Genomic DNA, 23,457 nt, shown 5'->3' with positions numbered 1-23,457 from the left:
CACCCCCCCTTCTTCTTTCCCCCCCTTCTCCTTCCCCCCATCTCCTTCCCCCCAAATCTCCTTCCCCCCCAATCTCCTCCCCCCCCAATCTCCTTCCCTTACCCAATCTCCTTCCCCCCCCAATCTCCTTCCCCCCCCAATCTCCTTCCCCCCAATTTCCTTCCCCCCCAATTTCCTTCCCCCCGCAATCTCCTTCCCCCCGCAATCTCCTTCCCCCCCAATCTCCTTGCCCCCCAATCTCCTTGCCCCCCAATCTCCTTCCCCCACCAATCTCCTTCCCCCACCAATCTCCTTCCCCCCCCCATCTCCTTCCCCCCAATCTCCTTCCCGCCCCCAATCTCCTTCCCCCCCAATCTCCTTCCCCCCCCAATCTCCTCCCCCCCCCAATCTCCTTCCCTTACCCAATCTCCTTCCCCCCCCAATCTCCTTCCCCCCCAATCTCCTTCCCCCCCAATTTCCTTCCCCCCGCAATCTCCTTCCCCCCGCAATCTCCTTCCCCCCCAATCTCCTTGCCCCCCAATCTCCTTCCCCCACCAATCTCCTTCCCCCCCCCATCTCCTTCCCCCCCCATCTCCTTCCCCCCAATCTCCTTCCCGCCCCCAATCTCCTTCCCGCCCCCAATCTCCTTCCCCCCCAATCTCCTTCCCCCCCAATCTCCTTCCCCCCCCAATCTCCTTCCCCCCCCAATCTCCTTCCCCCCCCAATCTCCTTCCCCCCCCAATCTCCTTCCCCCCCAATCTCCTTCCCCCCCCCAATCTCCTTCCCCAACCCAATCTCCTTCCTTCTCCCCCCCAATCTCCTTTCCCCCCATCTCCTTTCCCCCCATCTCCTTTCCCCCCATCTCCTTTCCCCCCATCTCCTTCCCCCGCATCTCCTTTCCCCCCATCTCCTTTCCCCCATTTCCTTTCCCCCCATCTCCTTTCTCCCCCTTCTCCCCTTTATCCCCTTCTATCCCCCATCCCTCTCCCTTCTGCCCCATCCTACCCCTTCCCTCCCTCTGCTTCCCCCTCTCTATCCCTCTACCCCCCTCCTCCCCCTCCCCTCACTGTCAGAAACACGGACACTGACAGACAGAGAATGAGAGAGACACACAGAGAGATAGAGACACTGACAGAGACACACTGCGGGGGTGGGGCATCCCAGCACGCTGTTGGAGGGCTCCCGGTGCTGCAGTCGGTAAGTAGAAAATGTTTTATTTATTGATTTAAAAAAAAAATTATTTCTTATTAATTTTTTTGATTGATTTATTGCTTGATTTATTGATGTACTTATCATTTATTATTGATGATGGCTCTTTATTTGTAAAACTGAAGTGTTTAATGTTTGTAAACTTCCCTTTAACCCCCCCCCCCCCCCGCCCCATTCCCTACGCCTGATTTGTAACCTACGCCTGATTTTCTAAAGTGTAGACAAGGTTTTTTCGAGCGTACAAAAATCTTTACTTACTCCATTCTAAGTTAGTTTGGAGTAAGTTTTCACTGACGAAACTTTGAAAACAGGCGTAAGTGGCTGGACACACCCCCTTTTGAAAAAAAAATTCTGTTCCAAAGTGAAACTGTTCTAACTGACTAGAACTGGAGCAAACTAAATGACGAGAATTCCGATTTCTAAGATACTCCGTTCTACACCAGTTGCTCCTAAAAATCAGGAGCAAATCATGTGGAAACTCGGGGCCCATGGGTGGCTCTGCTGCACAGGAGGGAAGGAAAAAGAGTGGGAGAGCTATAGTGGTAGGGGATTCTATTGTAAGGGGAATAGAAAGACGTTTCTGCGGCCGCAATCGAGACTCCAGGATGGTATGTTGCCTGATGCAAGGGTCAAGGATGTCTTGGAGCGGCTGCAGGACATTTTGGAGGAGGAGAGTGAACAGCCAGTTGTTGTTGTGCATATAGGTACCAACAATATAGGTAAAAAAACGGGATGAAGTCCTACAAGCTGAATTTAGGGAGCGAGGTGTTAAATTAAAAAGCAGGTAGTAATCTCAGGATTGCTACCAGTGCCACGTGCTAGTCAGAGTAGGAATTGCAGGATAGCTAAGATGAATACATGGCTTAAAGAGTGGTGCAGGAGGGAGAGATTCAAATTCCTGGGACATTGGAACCGGCTCTGGGGGAGGTGAGACCAGTACAAACCGGACAATCGCACCTGGGCAGGACCGGAACCAATGTCCTAGGGGGAGTGTTTGCTGTTGGGGAGGGGTTAAACTAATATGGCAGGGGTATGGGAACCTATGTAGGGAGACAGTGGGAAGTAGAATGCGGGCAGAAGCAAAAGATAGAAAGAAGAAAAGTAAAAGTGGAGGGCCGAGAAACCCAAGGCCAAAACCAAAAAGGGCCACATTACAGCAAAATTCTAAAAGAGCAAAGTGTGCTAAAAAGACAAGCCTGAAGGCTCTGTGCCTCAATGCGAGGAGTATTCGGAATAAGGTGGACGTATTAACTGCGCAGGCAGCTATTAACGAATATGATATAATTGGGATTATGGAGATATGGTTCCAGGGTGACCAAGGCTGGGAACTAAACATCCAGGGTATTCAACATTCAGAAAGGATAGACAGAAAGGAAAAGGAGGTGGGGTAGCGTTGCTGGTTAAAGAGGAAATGAACGCAATAGTAAGGAAGGACATCAGTTTGGATGATGTGGAATCTGTATGGGTAGAGCTGCGGAATAGCAAAGGGCAGAAAACGCGAGTGGGAGTTGTGTATAGACCACCAAACAGTAGTAGTGAGTTTGGGAACAGCATCAAACAAGAAATTAGGGATGCGTGCAGCAGTTATCATGGGCGACTTTAATCTACCAAAGTGGTAGCAATATGGTGGAGGAGGATTTCCTGGAGTATATTAGGGATGGTTTTCTAGACCAATATGTTGAGGAACCAACTAGAGGGCTGGCCATCCTAGACTGGGTGATGTGTAATGAGAAAGGACTAATTAGCAATCTTGTTGTGCGAGGCCCCTTGGGGAAGAGTGACCATAATGTCGTAGAATTCTTTATTAAGATGGAGAGTGACACAGTTAATTCAGAGACTAAGGTCCTGAACTTAAGGAAAGGTAACTTCGATGGTATGAGACGTGAATTGGCTGGAATAGACTGGCGAATGATACTTAAAAGGTTGACGGTGGATAGGCAATGGCAAACATTTAAAGATCACATGAATGAACTTCAACAATTGTATATCCCTGTCTGGAGTAAAAATAAAACAGGGAAGGTGGCTCAACCGTGGCTAACGAGGGAAATTAAGCATAGTGTTAAATCCAAGGAAGAGGCATATAAATTGGCCAGAAAAAGCTGCAAACCTGAGGACTGGGAGAAATTTAGGATTGAGCAGAGGAGGACAAAGGTTTTAATTAGGAGGGGGAAAATAGAGTGTGAGTGGAAGCTTGCTGGGAACATAAAAACTAACTGCAAAAGCTTCTATAGATATGTGAAGAGAAAAAGATTAGTGAAGACAAACATAGGTCCCTTGCAGTCAGAATCAGGTGAATTTATAATGAAAAAAGAAATGGCAGACCAATTGAACAAATACTGTGGTTCTGCCTTCACGAAGGAAGACACAAATAACCTTCTGGAAATACTAGGGGACCGAGGGTCTCGTGAGAAGGAGGAACTGAAGGAAATCCTTATTAGTCAGGAAATTATGTTAGGGAAATTGATGGGATTGAAGGCCAATAAATCCCCAGGGTCTGATAGTCTGCATCCCAGAGTACTTAAGGAAGTGGCCCTAGAAATAGTAGATGCATTGATGATCATTTTCCAACAGTCCATTGACTCTGGATCAGTTCCTATGGACTGGAGGGTAGCTAATGTAATCCCACTTTTTAAAAAAGGAGGGAGAGAGAAAACAGGGAATTATAGACCGGTTAGCCTGACATCAGTAGTGGGGAAAATGTTGGATTCAATTATTAAAGATGAAATAGCGCATTTGGAAAGCAGTGACAGGATCGGTCCAAGTCAGCATGGATTTATGAAAGGGAAATCATGCTTGACAAATCTTCTAGAATTTTTTGAGGATGTAACTCGTCGAGTGGACAAGGGAGAACCAGTGGATGTGCTGTATTTGGACTTTCAAAAGGCTTTTGATAAGGTCCCACACATGAGATTGGTGTGCAAAATTAAAGCATATGGTATTGGGGTAATGTATTTATGTGGATAGAGAACTGATTGGCAGACAGGAAGCAGAGAGTCGGGATAAATGGGTCCTTTTCAGAATGGCAGGCAGTGACTAGTGGGGTGTCGCAGGGCTCAGTGCTGGGACCCCAGCTATTTACAATATACATCACTGATTTAGATGAAGGAATTGAGTGTAATATCTCCAAGTTTGCAGATGACACTAAGCTGGCTGACGGTTTGAGCTGTGAGGAAGATGCTAAAAGGCTGCAGGGTGACTTGGACAGGTTAGGTGAGTGGGCAAATGCATGGCAGATGCAGTATAATGTGGATAAATGTGAGGTTATCCACTTTGGTGGCAAAAACATGAAGGCAGAATATTATCTGATGGCGGCAGATTAGGAAAAGGGGAGGTGCAACGAGACCAGGATGTCATGGTACATCAGTCATTGAAAGTTGGCATGCAGGTATAGCAGGCGGTGAAGAAGGCAAATGGTATGTTGGCCTTCATAGCTAGGGGATTTGAGTATAGGAGCAGGGAGGTCTTAACTGCAGTTGAACAGGGCCTTGGTGAGGCCTCACCTGGTATATTGTGTTCAGTTTTGGTCTCCTAATCTGAGGAAGGACATTCTTGCTATTGTGGGAGTGCAGCGAAGATTCACCAGACTGATTCCTGGGATGGCAGGACGATGAGGAGAGACTGGATCGACTGGGCCTGTATTCACTGGAGTTTAGAAGGATGAGAGAAGATCTCATAGAAACATATAAAATTCTGACGGGACAGGACAGGTTAGATGCAGGTAGAATGTTCCTGATGTTGGGAAAGTCCAGAACAAGGGGTCACAGTCTAAGGATAAGGGGTAAGCCATTTAAGATCGAGATGAGGAGAAACTTCTTCACTCAGAGTTTTAACCTGTGGAATTCTCTACCGCAGAGGGTTGTTGATGCCAGTTCATTGGATATATTCAAGAGCGAGTTCGATATGGCCCTTACGGCTAAAGGGATCAAAGGGTTTGGAGAGATAGTAGGAAAGGGTTCCTGAGGTGAATGATCAGCCATGATCTTAATGAATGGTGGTGCAGACTCGAAGGACCGAATGGCCTACTCCTGCACCTATTTTCTATGTTTCTATGTTTCTCTGCATCATGGGTCCGGGAAGACTGCTATGGTTGTTGTCTGAGACCTTCAGCTGTCATTCTAGGATGCCCACGGAACACCTCTGAGCCTGGAAGTGCCGGGTGCAGACTTGCCAGCATTCTCCTGGGAGGGTGCGTTGTGACATATATGGAGGTGCGTAACACCTCCATGCATTATGTACTGCTTGTCTGCCAGGTCTCCCTACATCAGGAAATAGTATTTTTCTTCTGTCCTCCACACCGTCCATCAGTGTCTCCAGCTCCATATCAGTGAACCTGTTGGCTCTTCTTGCACCTCTTACAGCAGCCATCCTTCCAAACAGCTTCCCCCCCCCCCCTCAGGGCCTTGCTGCATAACCCTGGGGAGCAGCTGGCTCATTAGAAACCCTTACCTGCATGCTGAATTTCTCATTGGTGATAACGCTCAAATTGAGACAGCCACACTGCTGAAGATACCACTTTGATAGGGTTCATAAGCGCTGGAATCCGTTTTTTCACTTTTGGAACTGAACATGTGGTGGCCCAGCCACAAAAACATTTCGGCGCTAATGGCAAAAAGGTGCGGGGAAGCACCAGCTTTCCAGCGGTACTGAATTTCAGGGTCAGTATTCGATCAAAGGAAGAGGCTTATAATGTTGCCAAAAAGAGCAGTAAGCCTGAGGATTGGGAGGATTTTAGAATTCAGCAAAGGGGGACCAAGAATTTAATAAAGAACGGGAAAATAGATTGAGAGTAAACTAGCAAGAGACATAAAAACAGACTGTAAAAGCTTCTATAGGTATGTAAATAGGAAAAGAATAGCAAAAGTGTATGTGGGTCCCCTACAGGCTGAGACAGGAGAAATTTTCATGAGGAATAAGGAAATGGCAGCGAAATTAAACAAATACTTTGTGTCTGTCTTCACAGAAGAAGACACGAAAAACCTCCCAGAAATAGTGGAGTACCAAGGGTCTATCGAGAATGAGAAACCGAAAGAAATTGGTATCAGTAAAAAAAAATAGTATGGAGAAATTAATGGGACTGAAAGCCGATAAATCCCCTCGACCTGATGGCCTACATCCTAGGGTTTTGAAAGAGGTGGCTATAGAGATAGTAGATGCATTGGTTATCATCATCCAAAATTTCATAGATTCTAGAATGGTTCCCACAGATTGGAAGGTAGCTAATGTAACCATGCTATTTAAGAAAGGAGGGAGAGAGAAAACGGGGAACTACAGACCAGTTAGCCTGATGTCAGTAGTAGGGAAAATGCTAGAATCTATTATTACGGACGTGGCAATGGCACTTAGAAAATAATAATAGGATTGGGCGGAGACAACATGGATTTATGAAAGGGAAAGCATGTCTGACAAATCTGAGTTTTTTGAAGTTGTAACTAGCAGAATAGATAAGGGGGGGAAACCAGTGGATGTGGTGTATTTAGATTTTCAGAAGACATTCGATAAGATGCCACACAAGAGGTTATTGAACAAAATTCGGGCTCATGGGATTGGGGGTAATAAAGCATCATGGATTGAGGATTGGTTAACGGACAGAAAACAGAGAGTAGGAATAAACGTGTCATTTTCGGGTTCGCAGGCTGTAACTAGTGGGGTGCTGCAAGGATCGGTACTTGTGCCCCAGCTATTCACAATCTATATCAATGATTTAGATGAGGGGACCAAATGTAATATATCCAAGTTTGCTGATGATATAAAGCTAGGTGGGAATGTAAGTTGTGAGGAGTATGCAAAGAGTCTTCAAGGGGATATCGACAAGCTAAGTGAGGGGGCAAGAACGTGGCAAATGGAATATACTGTTGAGAAATGTGAAGTTATCTACTTTAGTCGGAAAAATAGAAAAGCAGAGTATTTTTTAAATCGTGAGAGATTGGGAAATATTGGTGTTCAGAGGGACCTAGGTGTCCTTGTACACGAACAACTGAACATTAACATGCAAGTACAGCAAGCAATTAAGAAAGCAAATAGTCTGTTGGCCTTTATTACAAGAGGATTTGAGTGTAAGAGTATAGACATCTTACTGCAATTATATAGGGCCCTGGTGAGACCACACCTGGAGTATTGTGCACCGTTTTGGTTTCCTTACCTATGGAAGGATATACTTACCATTGAAGGAGTGCAACAAAGGTTAACCAGCCTGATTCCTGGGATGGGGGCTTGTCCTATGAAGAGAGATTGAGTAGACTAGGCCTATATTCTCTCGAGTTTAGAAAAATGAGAGGTGATTTCATTGAAACATACAAAATTCTTACAGTGTAGTTGCCAGGAGGATGTTTCCTCTGGCTGAGGAGTCTAGAATCAGAGATCACAGTCCTAGAATAAGGGTGGGCCATTTAGGACTGAGATGAGGAGAAAGTTCTTCACTCAGAGGGTGGTGAATCTTTGGAATTCTCTTCCCCATAGGGATCAGAATACTCAGTCTTTCAATATATTCAAGACAGAAATCGATATATTCTTGGATATTAAGGGAATCAAGGGATATGGGGATAGTGCAGGAAAGTGGAGTTGAGGTAGAAGATCGTATTGAATGGTGGAGCAGGCTCGAGGGGCCTAATGGCCTACTCCTGCGCTAATTCTTATGTTCTTATGTTATGTTCTTAAGTACCATAACTCCTGGACCACTTTACCCAAGAGAGCTCTCCTGGCAATCCAGCACTCCCTCACTACGGCACTGAAATGTCTTTTAGCACAGATGACGTACTCGAATATTGGAGTGGGGCTAGAGTCCACAACATTCTAACTAGGTGAGAGCGTTATCACAGAGCCAAACTGACACTTGACCTGCAAGGTCAATGTAGCTTTATATTGCACAGACATGTGAGACCAAATGCTGGAAATAAAAACAAAAATTGTTGGAAGTACACAGAAGGTCAGTTAACAAGTAAAATGAAAAAAGATCGGTTAATCTTTAAGCTATCTTCCCTCTTTTCAGATGCCAACAGATTTGTAATGTATTTTAGGTAATTGTGTTTTTATTGTTGGTCAATTTAGGTCTGTTTAGGTTCATCTGCATGCATTCATACCTCTTGGAGATCAAAGCAGAAAATTAAAATGGAGTTTTGTGGCTAGTATTTCCAAGTTAAGAGCAAATTTCTCCACTGCCAAAATGTTACTTCAGACCAAGACTTAAAGTGATGTTAAATACAGGTCATGTATTTACAGTCGTTATTTGAAACCAACTTATTGTAAAAGACAGGGTTCATCATACTTTCCACATTAATATAAAAATTGCAGTGTTCAATATTTGTGTCCTGTTCATAGTTGATTTAAATAACATGAATGGGATAACATCATGAACTCTCCAGAACAAGCTTAAATCGGCAACTCCATGGAATGTTCAATGACCCCTGACCTGAATCAATGATACTTCCTGTCTCTACCCCACAGTTTTCCCTTGACAGTAACCATAGTAACTGCAACCAACCAATTAAAATGAAAAAAACCCGGTAAGAATGCATAACATTGACACAAAACCGAAACAAAAGGGTTAAATAATGGAATGAAGACAACAGCCAGCCAAACTATAGTAGACTTCAAGTACTGTGTTGTGTTACAAATACAAGAAGTCATGGAAGAAGAAAACTTCTATCACTCAAATCCAATCAAATAAAAATTCTTGTTCAAAACAATGGGAAAATGGACTGGAACAAAAATCAATCCTGCCTTGTAAAAGAATTGACCACAATATGAAGACATTCTCATTCCATGGACACCAAAATCTGATTGAACAAGATTTCCAGAACAAAGTCTGACCACACATGATGTCACCTTGAATTTTGGCTTTCACCTGTTCCAAATCACATTTTAAAAAGCCCCATAAATGTTAATACCATAAAATGTTTTATTACCACATATTGTTTCTGTATGGTAACTGGAAAATGTATAACTTGTGAATTATGTGCAGAATTTTCATATCTCATTTGGAAATGTCGGGTTTCCTTTATTTACACTTGTGCATAACAGGCAAATATAACAACAAAGTAATTTAAAAATGTTGCATAATTGAAGAACTAAAGGTGGATTACCCAGTATCTTACTGATTTCTTGCAAATGATAATGATGCACTAATGATTAGAAAAAATCTTTTCAGCTATTGATAAAATATATTTGATCAGGAAAATGCTACAGAGTTTTATAGTTTCTCTGCAGGAAAATAATTATTCTTGCCAGTCCGAGCTTTGTTTTCCCTACACATTAAGACAATCTGATTATATAGCCTATCTTAAAATCATATATTCCTCCACCTTGCCAATCATCTTTCTTTTGAAGGGAAAAAGATCCAGAAAGTTGCAGTATTTACCATACTCATGCTCAGTAATGTAATAAATTATATGTATATTGCAAATATTTTTCTACATTAGAATTGCAATGCGTTTTTTTCCTGCTTTGTGTATGATAGGGTAGGAAACAAAGACCTGCAAAATTCTTAACCCCTTCGTGAAACTCATTTTACCACAGTCCTGTTACACATTTAAAAAAAAACAAAAAAAAGTAAAGTAGTAAAATTGTAAAGATTATTTATTTATCGATGTATGCTCATTTTTATGCCTATTATTTACCTTTATCCCTCATTTTTGTGCATAGCAAAATATGAGAGGATATACAACTGATAGTCTGTCTTTTCCTAAGCAGATGTTAAGCATGCAGAAGTTGAATGTTAATGTTACAAAACTGGTGCCATAAGCTTGTACAAAGCTGAGTTGCACATGGCTACTTGGTCTTGGATTCTGCTTTGTGTCCCTGGAGAGGTTTAAAGCTGGGCCCTTTTCTAATGTCACACTATATGGACTCTCTCAAGTCAGTATGAAGCAGATCATCCCTAGGCTAAAGCTCTTCAGCTTTTGTTATTAGACTCTGTAGACCTGTAATTAGGCCTCCTGGCAAGCCTTGCAGGGCAGTTAATGGTCATATGGGGTTTGTGACAGGCAGACTTTCTTTGTATAAATCTAGTGTAAAGATGTATTTATGGGTCACTTCCTGCCAGGTCCATGCTTTGTCCTTATGCCCCAATGGCTGACAGAGAGCAGGTTCCCTTGACCATGGACAGTTCAGTTTGCTGCTCAATACCTACTCGGTTAATCCCTAGTGTAAACAGAGGATTTAGTGAAGCTTCTGTCACTTAGTGCTGCCAAATTATGAGGGTGTTGGGTGATTTATTTCCTCAAAGCCTTAGTTAAACTTTTCAAAATACGTAAATGTAATTTTTGCACGTTTATCAATATAAGCTGTAATTTAACTTAATTCTGATATAATTTCTGAAATGCAGTTTGAAATACATTTCTGTAATCAAATCTGTTTTTCAGTTTAGTATTTCACTTTGACACAAAACACAGATCTTCTAGTTTAATTGTATGTTGAAATAAAGTAAGCTCTCTCAGTGATTGGCATATGTACATTTTTTTTATAGATCATTTTGTTTGTGGTTAATTCATTTGAGAAAGGGAAAGTAGTTGGATTTTCCCTAATGCCTACACAGTAAATAAGAGCATTAAGTGATCTGAACTCTGCAGGAGCCTGAACTTCGAAATGGCCCATGACAGATGTGGCAGAAGAGACCACATACATAGACTGTATCATTTTACTCTGGTGGAACTAATTGGATCACTCTTCACTTTCAGAGGCCTAGGCTTATTATAAGAACTGTTTTAAAAATAAAAGAGGATCCCATTCAGCCAATCTGTATGTGGGAAGATATGGAGAACAAAAAAATTACTGACAGGTGGCTACATATGTGAAACGTGTGAAAATCTGCCTTTTGGCAATATTCTAATTTTGGTATTATTTTTGTTACTGAAGAGTTCTGATTGGTCTGTTCATAGTTTTCATTATATTTATGACATACTTGTTTAACACGTTTATTCATAGTGGCATACCTAAGTCAAAGAATTAATTTTATGTTTTGGTTTGTTCTATCAGAAATAACCAAACTGTGTTGCTTTCTGTAATTTATATTTCTTCAATATTTATTTGGGAGGAGGAAACTGCAAGGACCTTCCAAAAAAGGCATAATTCTTTTACAATAATAAAATCCTTAAGAAAACAAAGGTCAACTTTTGATTCAACTATATTCATCTTGTTGTGGTGGATTGTATTTCAGCTACTTGTTAACTTAGATTACAATTTGGACTGAATAATAAAAAATACAGTGCCTGTTTATTTTGATAGATCGGTGTGCCATGCATGCTGTGTTGTGTATTAGAACTAGGTTAACCCATAAAACATATCTCGGTTATCATATTACATGGAACATGTTTTTTGATAAGAGTGATATACCACACATAAAATGATTGAACTAAAGTACTTGGTCACATAATGTGAAGCAATCACAGAGAGGGGTGGCTGATGGCAGTACTTTGTACTCCTATTGAAAATAATTAGAGTATAAGCTAGATTTGGGTGCATTACCCTCTCATGTTTCCATTATTTATTCATCAAAAAGCATATAGATGTCCTGTAATAATTTTAAACTGAATTTATTTGCCTTTACAATAAGATAATTATTTAAAAAAGGAAGCAGACAAAAAGCAGGAAACTATAGACCAGTTAGCCTAACATCTGTGGTTGGGGAAATGTTGGGGTCCATTATTAAAGAAGCAGTAGCAGGACATTTGGAAAAGCAAAATTCAGTCAGGCAGAGTCAGCATGGATTTTATGAAGGGAAAGTCATGTTTGACAAATTTGCTGGAGGTCTTTGAGGATGTAACGAACAGGCATTTGACAAGGTGCCGCATAAAAGGTTACTGCACAAGATAAAAGTTCACAGAATTGGGGGTAATATATCAGCATGGATAGAGAATTGGCTAATTAACAGAGAACAGAGAGTTGGGAAAATGGTTCATTCTCTGGTTGGCAACCAGTAACTAGTGGGGTGCCACAGGGATCAGTGCTGGGACCCCAACTATTTACAGTCTATATTAATGACTTGGAAGAAGGGACTGAGTGTAACGTAGCCAAATTTGCTGACGATACAAAGATGGGAGGAAAAGCAATGTATGAGGAGGATACAAAAAATCTGGAAAGGGACATAGACAGGCTAAGTGAGTGGACAAAAATTTGGCAGATGGAGTACATTGTTGGAAAGTGTAAGGTCATGCACTTTGGCAGAAAAAAATCAAAGAGAAAGTTATTATTTAAATGGAGAAAGTTTGCAAAGTGCCGCAGTACAGCGGGACTTGGGGATACTTGTGCATGAAACACAAAAGGATAGTATGCAGGTACAGCAAGTGATCAGGAAGGCCAATGGTACCTTGGCCTTTATTGCAAAGTGGATGGAGTGTAAAAGCAGGGAAGTCTTGCTACAGCTATACACGGTATTGGTGAGGTCACACCTGGAATACTGCGTGCAGTTTTGGTTTCCATACTTACGGAGGCAGTTCAGAGAAGGTTCACTAGGATGATACTGGAGATGAGGGGGTTGACTTATAAGGAAAGTTTGAGTAGGTTGGACCTCTACTCATTGGAATTCAGAAGAATGATAGGTGATCTTATCGAAATGTATAAGATTATGAGGGGGCTTGACAAGCTGAATGCAGAGAGGATGTTTCCACTGATGGGGGAGACTAGAACTAGTGGGCATGATCTTAGAATAAGGGGCAGCCCATTTAAAACAAAGATGAGGAGAAATTTCTTCTCTGATGGTTGTAAATCTGTTGAATTTGCTGCCTCAGAGAGCTGTGGAAGCTAGGACATTGAATACATTTAAGACAGAAATAGACAATATCTTAAATGATAAAGGGATAAGGGGTTATGGGGAGTGGGCGGGGAAGTGGAGCTGAGTCCATGATCAGATAAGTCATGATCTTATTGAATGACGGAGCAGGCTCGAGGGGCTGTATGGCCTACTCCTGTTCCTATTTCTTCTGTTCTTATGTAAGTAATCCATTCATAAATGCAACTATGCAGAGTGTTAAACTTAGACAAAAGTGGGTGCTAGAAATCTGAAATAAAAACAGAAAATTCTGGAAAAACTTGGCAGGTCAGGCAGCATCCGTGGAGAGAGAAACAGAATTAATGTTTTATGTTGATTACCTTTCATCAGAACAGCATCGATCTGAAACGTTAACACTGTTTCCCTCTCGCAGTTTCTACCTGACCTGTTGAGTGTCTCCAGCATCTTCTCCTTGTATTTAGGCATTGATTCAAACTTTGAATTATAATTTGGAAAGAAAACTAATGTTGACCCCTTTTCTTAAATATTGCATAGTATTTACATCTATTAAATATAGCTGTTACATCGACTAAATTCACATATAATCATGATCATAATCCGGTTCAGGTTCAGAATAATGATAGCTGATTCTTCATGACCCATACACAAAAGAATTATATCAAAACCATACTGCTTAATTTTTCAAAATCCAATTAACTGTTAAACTATACTTTTCTCTTTATACACAGTTGTTTTAGCCATTCCAAAATAGTTTGAGAAAATGAACCTCCCTTCTTAATAAATGAATCTTAGCTGTTGGTTGGCACTTTAACACAGGCAGGAAGATAATGGTGCTTCACGCATTCAGGAAGTAATATAATGTGTAAGTTGATATCATATGCTAGATTTTCCTCTTTATCCACCTGCTTTCAGGCAGATTCAGGACACCTGGAAGAGAAAAATGATTCAGGAAGGCACATCACTCAGTCCCTAGCTGTAAAAAAGGCTGAAATTTTCCTCTCAGCATGATGTCAATAGTTGGAAGTGCATGCCTAAATACTGGCCTCCACATAAAAATGTTACTTAAAAGTTCCCTTGATGTCCGAGATCAGGTGCCAGCCTTGGCTCAGTCATAGAACTCTTGCCCTGAGTCAGAAAGCCCCACTCCAGAAATTTGAGCACATAATCCAATGCAGTTATGAGGGAGTGTTGCACTGTTTCACATCTTTCACATAAGACCATCTGCTCTCTCAGGTGGACACAAAAGATCCCATGGCATTATTCGAAGAAGAGTAGACTATTTCTCCCAGTGTTCCAGCCAATAATTATCCCTCTACACCATTACTAAAATCATATTATCTGGTCATTGCTGTTGGTGGGACCTTGCTGTATGAAAATTATTTGTTGCGTTTCCCACATAACAATGATGACTACACTTCAAAAATACTTATAGGTGATGAAACACTTTGGGATGTCCTGTGGCACTATAAAATGCAAGTTATTTCTATTGAATGTCCCTCATTTGCCAGCTGTTCTTCACATCCCGAAATGAATGCCTGTACAAAAGAGATTTTCAGGGTTTCAAGCTAGCTGAGATAGGCGAAAGTGGATTTACAAGGCAGCTGCTGAGGATTCTGTATTAGCTCCTACTTTGATGCTGAATACTCCATTTCTTTTGTGCCTTTTCCATTTCAACGTTGCTGATAGTTCAGTATCACTCTTGGAACTGTGATCCTTCAGGGGAGATATGGGGTCCTTTCTGTCTTCCATTAGTGCCACCGGGGGGGACGATAACGGGGCGCAAATGGGTTTGTGACCGGGCGCGGCGATATCAGCGACTCCCGCTAAATTCGGCGGGAGTTTTGCGGCGGTGGTAAGACGTTGTGCCCTGATCTTCTGCATCCGGAGGTCGTAACATCATTACCATGCACAGCACCTTGTATGCTAAATTCCCTCTCGCCCCCTGCTTGTGTGCCTGCCGTTAACAACGACAGGTAGAGGAGGCGGCTTTCAGTCGGATGACGGCTCGAGGAATTACTGTTTAAAGGCGTCAACATCCGGTTTAGTTTTAGTCGGCCAACAATGCTGCCTTGTTACTTCCACATAGGCAAACAGGCTTTTTGACCGAATTGAGCATTTGAGTTTAACGAGTGTTCTGGCTCATAAAGATTCTTGGGTTTCATTGAGGGGAGATGTGAAACTGAAATATTTGGATCCTTTCATGGGGGCTGTATTGGCACTGGACCTCACCCTCCAGCATCAATATCGGAGGCAACTGAGGCACAGAGAAAGAGTGCAAAATGTGGCCAGAGGTAGGAGGGCAACAGAGCTCTCAACAGAGCTTACCCACCCACGATATTCCGGCAGCAGTTTCCCTACATGAATTTCTCTGAGGAAGTGTGTTCGACAGCTCTGCTTCAGCAAGTACGTGGTCACAGAGCTTTGCCACCTCCTGCAGCCACACCTCGAACTTCAGACTACGGTGACCACGGCGCTCTCAGTGGCAGTCAAGGTCACCATCATGGTTAATTTCTACGCCAGACGTTCCTTTCAGTGTGCAACAGGCGACATGCCCAACATCTCCCAGTTTTCCGTCCATTGCTCCATTCACCAGGTCACACATGCTCTGTACAGAAGGGACTACATTTCGTTTCCAAGACCAGAAAGAAGCAGCAGGAGTGTGCATGTGGTTTTGCCAGGATAGCGGGCTTCCCCATGGCGCAGAGCGCCATTGAATGCACCCACATCGCTTTGCGGGCACCTCATAATAATCCTGAGGTATTCCGTAACCGCAAAGGCGACCATTCCCTTAATGTGCAGTTGGTGTGCAACCACACATGGTGAACCCTCACCGTCAATGCCCACTATCCTGGCAGCAGCCATGATGCCTTCATCCTGCGCCAGACCAATATGCCAGTTCTCTTCCACCCACTACATGAAGCTTGCGGCTGGCTGCTGGGAGACAAGGGGTATCCGCTCTCCACCTGGCTCATGACTCCCCTTCACAACCCCAACACTTGTGCCTCGCACTCATATAATGAGAGCCATGCTGCCACCAGGAACATCATTGAGCAGTCCATCAGAGTGCTCAAGCAATGGTTCCATTGCCTTGACCGCTTGGGAGGAGCCCTCCAGTACTTGGCTGAGCGGGTGTCCCTTTTTGTCATCGTCTGTTGCATGCTACACAACTTGGTCTTCATAAGGGCACAGCCATTGCCACCAGGCATAGCTCCATCTACACAGGAGGACGAGGAGGAGGAAGAAGAACAGGAGCACCAACAGCAGCGACGGAGGAGGCAGCCACTCAATCAGCCTTGTGGCACCGCGGTGTGTGACCGCCTCATCATACTTCCAGGCCACTTCCTGATTGCTCAACACGTCCCCATCATTGCATCAATTTGTCATTCCATACCACACCCCAAAACTGAAATGAGAGACAGCACCAAATCTGCAACGTTCCAGTGATAAATTTATCAAAAACATTAACAACATATATACAACAACAATATTGTGCAAACCCTTACCTCCCCTCTTTACAGTGCCTTTTCCTAATCTACTGCTCCTACTTAGTGCCTTCTCACTGGCTGCAGCATGGCTGGTGGAAGGCTGCTGAGTGTCGGTGCCAGAGACTACAGATGACCTTGCAGGACACTCTCAACCAACTCTGAGCCTGGAAGGCCCAGCTGTAGACTGCACCACCTTAGTCTGGGCGGCGGCAGTCTGGGCTGGCTGGACAACAGGCAGCGGCAAATGCAATGGCAGTGTCGCAGTGGTGGGATCAGAAATGCTGTCATCCTGAGAGAGGACGGCAGGCTCCTGCTCCATAGATCCACTGCCACTCCCCTGGGGCAGCACATCAGCATCCCTACAAGTCTGCTGGAGCACAGATTGGTGGCCTGCTGTGACACTGTGAGATCCCTGGTGTACTTTGGTCGATCCAGCAACGATGGCAGCAGGCAGAACTTGCGTGGCATCCAGCTGAGACTGCACTCGAGCAGTCTGAGAGTCGATGCCAGCAACCATTGTCTGCATTACAGCACTAAGACGTTGCATTACTTCTGCCTGTTCTGCAATGGAAGCTGCCACATCGCCCATGACACGCGTCATGAGATCTGAATCCACATAGTCTCTCTGGGTGTCCAACATCCTCTGCAGAGTGAAATTCATGGGCTCCGTGGTGTGCGCAGACCACTCTGCAATGTTGGAGGCGGACTCCTCCACGGGGGAAGTGGGATGAGAAAAGGAGAGGGGATGAAGATGTAGTTGTTGCCCCAACAAGGTCAACGTCGCCGATGGCTACGGCGCCCACCACCTGCTGCACAGTGAGTCGCAGCACTTGCTCCTCAAGGTCTGAAAGCTGCTGGAACTGTGCATCTCCCCCGCCTGTCCTCTGCTGCTCCCTCCTATTGTGGGCCACCTTGGTCTGCAAAAGAAACAAATGTGTATGTCAGAATCCAGCTACGTGTTTGAAAGATATGCCTGCCATCGTTGAATAGCTGTGATTGTAGGCAAGGCGTGAGATGTGGTTGAGAGTTTGAGTAGGTGCAGATGTTTCGTGGCTGAGTGGTGCGGGTATGGTGCTTTGTGCAGTGTGCACAGATTGAGGTTCAGATGCTGGTATGTAGGACTTGTTGAAGCATGTACTCACCTTGACTGCCTGACTGAGGTCGTTGAATTTCTTCCGACACTGTGTCAGGCTGTGTTGCACCACACTTCTGGCTGTGACCTTCTGGGTCACTTTGCTCCACATTGTCCTGAAGACCTGGGGCAATGGTCTCCTTCCAGTGGTCGGGAACAACACTGCCCTCTTTCTCTCCACTCCAGCCACCAATGCCTCCAATACAACGTTTGTGAAACGACAAGCTCTCTTCCTTGGAGTGGGATCAGCCATTGCCATTGGGGGATTCAGTTGCTCGCAGGTCGTCTTCAGAGCCAGCAATGCTGACAAATATAATCTGCACAATGATACAACCTCCCCTTTAAGAGCTGGAAGGAGCCAATGTGAAAGATCATTGCTGAATGTATTGCACCTGAAATTCATTATCGCTCTGCTGGTAGCGCCCCTGCAGCACCCTACTGAGATCATTAGCGCATGATTTAGCACTCCACTTCCTTCCTGGGGTGCGAACACCCAATTTAGTAGAAGTTCAGAATCATTAGCGCCCGGCACTAAAATTTCAAAAGTTAGCGCCACGAATTTCTCCCCCTTAATTTCTTCACCTTCAGGCATTCACCACAGGAAATAATACTTTTTTTCTGCAATAAGATTCCCCATTACCTATGCTATGATGACTGGGAGGGGCAATACAGGGAGGTCAGGTTAATGATACACCATCGGAGGCATCTGGCACCTACCTACAAGTATCCATGTTTCCATATTTATAGACCAAGGTAGTACATCTCAACCTCAAAAAAAAGCTGCACTTCCTTCATGAGGCAAATCAGAAGTTGTGCCACCTGCTTGGTCAGACTTGGAGCCTACCTCTACCAGAGGCATCACAGTACCAATGTCAAAGTCACAGCAGCTCTCAACTTCTGTGTCACTGACTCCTTTCAGGCTGCATCGGGAGATATATGTAACATCAGCCTGTCAATTGTCCATCAGTGCATCAAGTAAGTCACTGAAGGATTGTTTGCTTGAGCTGACCAGTTAATAACCTTTCCATTGGATCTGCACCATCAGCGCGAGAGGGCTGTTTTATTGAGTAGTTGGATTTTCCTGGGGTGCAAGGAGCAATCAACTACGCCCATATCGCCAGACATGCCATTTTTCAGATGCTATCGAGTTTCTCAACAGGAAAGGACTTTTACTCTATCAATGTGTAGGTATTGTGTGATTGTAAACTAGTTCGTTCATAATGTGTAAGAATGCGTACTAATGAGAAAAAATGTAATGAGATATTCCTGTTGCAGTAAGTGGTTCGATGTACAGTTTCCCCACATAAGTTGCCAATCTTAAGCTAGGCAGTTAGAGGAAGTGAAAGGGTAGCTCTCGAGCACTGCCTGGAGGCTCTGTGAGCACTCATCTGACCTCTGGTCCCCAAAAATCTCTTCAAAAAACCCAGAAACTTATCTGGTTTTGGAGCAGTAGGTTGCTCAATGCTTGGTGCCAATAATAAAAACACAAAATGCTGGAAACACTCAGCAGGTCAGGCAGCATCTCTGAGAGAGAAACAAAGTTAACAGAACTGATGAAAGGTCAGCGAACGGAAGAGTCAACTCCTGTTTTTTTCTCTGCACGGATGCAGCTTGACCTGATGAGTATTTCCAGTATTTTCTGTTTTTATTTCAGATATATAGCATCCGCAGTATTTTGCTTTTGTGTGGCCCGGTACCAATAGGTCCAGTGTGCACTTTGCACACTCTGCCCATTAGTACTTCAAAATTGCATAGGGGTTGTACAACCAGCCTGGGTCGCTCTGCTGAAAGCCCTGAATAAAAAGTGGTGACCATTCCAATAGCAACAACAGGGCAGTAAGTGTTGCACTGTCATGTTTGGACCAGGGCCATCCCATTCCCGCTGGGTGAAGGGAGTTACAAGTGGTCACATTGACTTCTGCATCACAAAAGTTAAATGGACACAGTAATCTAACTGCAGCCTAACCAATGATTGTCATTTTACAGCAAATGGTTTTGTTTGTCTAAGGAAGGCATGACTTGTTTTACATTGTCTGCTTATTCTACTAATCAAATACGAGTGGAACAAACGCATTAATAGTTCCACTGGAGTCATAGCATCATAGAACTTTACAGCACGGAAGGAGGCCATTTCGGCTCATCGTGTCCGCGCCGGCTGACTAGCTATCCAGCCGAATCCCACTTTCCAGCTCTTGGTCCGTAGCCTTGTCAATTACGGCACTTCAAGTGCATATCCAAGTACTTTTTAAAAGTGGTGAGGGTTTCTGCCTCTATCACCCTTTCAGGCAGTGAGTTCCAGACGCCACCACTCTCTGGGTGAAAACATTTCCCCTCAACTCCCCTCTCAACCTCCTACCAATTACTTTAAATCTATGCCCCCTGGTTGTTGACCCCTCTGCTAAGGGAAATAGGTCATTCCGATCCATTCTATCTAGGCCCCTCATAATTTTATACGCCTCAATAAGGTCTCCCCTTAGTCTCCTCTGTTACAAAGAAAACAAACCGATCCTATCCAATCTTTCCTCATAGCTAAAATTCTCCAGTCCGAGCAACATCCTCGTAAAACTCCTCTGTACCCTCTCCAGTCCAATCACATCTTTCTTATAATGTGGTAATCAGAACTGCACACAGTACTCTTGCTGTGGCCTAACTAGTGTTTTGTACAGTTCAAGCATAACCTCACTTTTTTTTTATTTATTCGTTGCCAATCTTTCTAATTCTTTGTCAGATCATCTTGTCAGATTACAAACGCCAGAGGTCACCTTGGGCCCATTCAAGGATCACTCTGCGCCAATGCTCTTAGCCAAAAGGCCTCGAGCCACTGCACCATTCCTGGAAGTACTGCAATACCAGGTTCGTGCCATGGAGGTGGATGTGTGCCCCCCACCCACCTCCTATTTCCAAAAAGCATAGGAGAACCACCTTCCTGATCCAGGGAGAACCACTTTCTGGTCATGGTTACTCCCCTGTCAGGTCAGTTACGCATGATCTTAGCCAAAAGGCCGAGAAGCATAACCTCACTGCTCTTGTAATCGATGCCTCGGCTAATAAAGGCAAGTATTCTGTTTGCCTTCTTAACCACCTTATCTACCTGGCCTGCTACCTTCAGGGATCTATGGACATGCACCCCAAGTTCTCTTTGTTCCTCTACACTTCACAGCATCCTACAATTTAATGTGTATTCCCTTGGCTTGTTAGCCCTCCCCAAATGTATTACCTCACACTTCTCAGGATTGAATTCCATTTTCCACTGTTCTGCTCATCTGACAAGTTAATTGATATGTAGCTGGAGGGAGATTTAAACATCTGCGTCTCCCTGACAACGGAGGTTAACGCGAGCCTGGAGCAACTGGAGGGAGATTTAAACATCAGCGTCTCCCTGACAATGGAAGCAGCACGTAGCTGGAGGGAAATGTCAACATCAGCGTCTCCCTGACAGCGGAGGCAGCTCGAGCCTGGAGCAGCTGGAAGGAAACATAGAAAGATAGAAAATAGGTGCAGGAGTAGGCCATTCGGCCCTTTGAGCCTGCACCGCCATTCAGTAAGATCGTGGCTGATCATTCCCTCAGTACCCATTTCCTGCTTTCTCTCCATGGCCCTTGATCCCCTTAGCTGTAAGAACATAATAAGAATATAAGAATTAGGAACAGGAGTAGGCCATCCAGCCCCTTGAGCCTGCTCTGCCATTCAACAAGATCATGGCTGATCTGGCCGTGGACTCAGCTCCACTTACCTGCCTGCTCCCCATAACCCTTAATTCCCTTATTGGTTAAAAATCTATCCATCTGTGATTTGAATACATTCAATGAGCTAGCCTCAACTGCTTCCTTGGGCAGAGAATTCCACAGATTCACAACCCTCTGGGAGAAGAAATTTCCTCTCAACTCGGTTTTAAATTGGCTCCCCCGTATTTTGAGGCTGTGCCCCCTAGTTTTAGTCTCCCTGACCAGTGGAAACAATCTCTCTGCCTCTATCATGTCTATCCCTTTCATGATTTTAAATGTTTCTATAAGATCACCCCTCATCCTTCTGAACTCCAATGAGTAAAGACCCAGTCTACTCAATCTATCATCATAAGCTAACCCCCCTCATCTCCGGAATCAGCCTAGTGAATCGTCTCTGTACCCCCTCCAAAGCTAGTATATCCTTCCTTAAGTAAGGTGACCAAAACTGCACGCAGTACTCCAGGTGCGGCCTCACCTACTCCTGCACCTATTTTCTATGTTTCTATGTTTCCTTCCAGCTGCTCCAGGCTCGAGCTGCCTCCGTTGTCAGGGAGACGCTGATGTTGACATTTCCCTCCAGCTGCTCCAGGTTCGTGCTGCTTCCATTGTCAGGGAGACGCTGATGTTTAAATCTCCCTCCAGTTGCTCCAGGCTCGTGCTAACCTCCGTTGTCAGGGAGACGCAGATGTTTAAATCTCCCTCCAGCTACATATCAATTAACTTGTCAGGTGAGCAGAACAGTGGCAAATGGAATTCAATCCTGAGAAGTGTGAGGTAATGCATTTGGGGAGGGCTAACAAGGCAAGGGAATAGACATTAAATTGTAGGATGCTGAGAAGTGTAGAGGAACAAAGGGAACTTGGGGTGCATGTCCATAGATCCCTGAAGGTAGCAGGCCAGGTAGATAAGGTGGTTAAGAAGGCAAACAGAATACTTGCCTTTATTAGCTGAGGCATCGATTACAAGAGCAGTGAGGTTATGCTTGAACTGTACAAAACACTAGTTAGGCCACAGCAAGAGTACTATGTGCAGTTCTGATTACCACATTATAGGAAGGATGTGATTGCATGGAGAGAGTACAGAGGAGTTTTACGAGGATGTTGCTCGGACTGGAGAATTTTAGCTATGAGGAAAGATTGGATAGGATCGGTTTGTTTTCTTTGTAACAGAGGAGACTAAGGGGAGACCTTATTGAGGCGTATAAAATTATGAGGGGCCTAGATAGAATGGATCGGAATGACCTATTTCCCTTAGCAGAGGGGTCAACAACCAGGGGGCATAGATTTAAAGTAATTGGTAGGAGGTTGAGAGGGGAGTTGAGGGGAAATGTTTTCACCCAGAGAGTGGTGGCGTCTGGAACTCACTGCCTGAAAGGGTGATAGAGGCAGAAACCCTCACCACTTTTAAAAAGTACTTGGATATGCACTTGAAGTGCCGTAATTGACAAGGCTACGGACCAAGAGCTGGAAAGTGGGATTCGGCTGGATAGCTAGTCAGCCGGCGCGGACACGATGAGCCGAAATGGCCTCCTTCCGTGCTGTAAAGTTCTATGATGCTATGACTCCAGTGGAACTATTAATGCGTTTGTTCCACTCGTATTTGATTAGTAGAATAAGCAGACAATGTAAAACAAGTCATGCCTTCCTTAGACAAACAAAACCATTTGCTGTAAAATGACAATCATTGGTTAGGCTGCAGTTAGATTACTGTGTCCATTTAACTTTTGTGATGCAGAAGTCAATGTGACCACTTGTAACTCCCTTCACCCAGCGGGAATGGGATGGCCCTGGTCCAAACATGACAGTGCAACACTTACTGCCCTGTTGTTGCTATTGGAATGGTCACCACTTTTTATTCAGGGCTTTCAGCAGAGCGACCCAGGCTGGTTGTACAACCCCTATGCAATTTTGAAGTACTAATGGGCAGAGTGTGCAAAGTGCACACTGGACCTATTGGTACCGGGCCACACAAAAGCAAAATACTGCGGATGCTATATATCTGAAATAAAAACAGAAAATACTGGAAATACTCATCAGGTCAAGCTGCATCCGTGCAGAGAAAAAAACAGGAGTTGACTCTTCCGTTCGCTGACCTTTCATCAGTTCTGTTAACTTTGTTTCTCTCTCAGAGATGCTGCCTGACCTGCTGAGTGTTTCCAGCATTTTGTGTTTTTATTATTGGCACCAAGCATTGAGCAACCTACTG

General features: G+C 44.1%; 1 protein-coding gene and 1 non-coding gene across 4 annotated transcripts in view; one reads left to right on the top strand and one right to left on the bottom strand.

Moving 5' to 3' along the window:
- Nucleotides 1-23,457, top strand: part of rsrc1 (arginine/serine-rich coiled-coil 1) — a 627,020-nt gene that overhangs the window by 384,543 nt on the left and 219,020 nt on the right. The window lies entirely within an intron of this gene.
- LOC139266367 (U2 spliceosomal RNA) lies at nt 20,344-20,541 on the bottom strand. Its single transcript, XR_011593700.1, has one exon. It is a non-coding gene; the product is annotated as a U2 spliceosomal RNA (small nuclear RNA).

The sequence above is a fragment of the Pristiophorus japonicus genome, chromosome 6 (genome assembly GCF_044704955.1).
Source record: "Pristiophorus japonicus isolate sPriJap1 chromosome 6, sPriJap1.hap1, whole genome shotgun sequence".
NCBI classification, from domain to species: Eukaryota; Metazoa; Chordata; class Chondrichthyes; family Pristiophoridae; genus Pristiophorus; species Pristiophorus japonicus.
The sequence above is the reverse complement of the archived record's forward strand: the minus strand, read 5'-3'. Positions and strand labels throughout refer to the sequence as shown.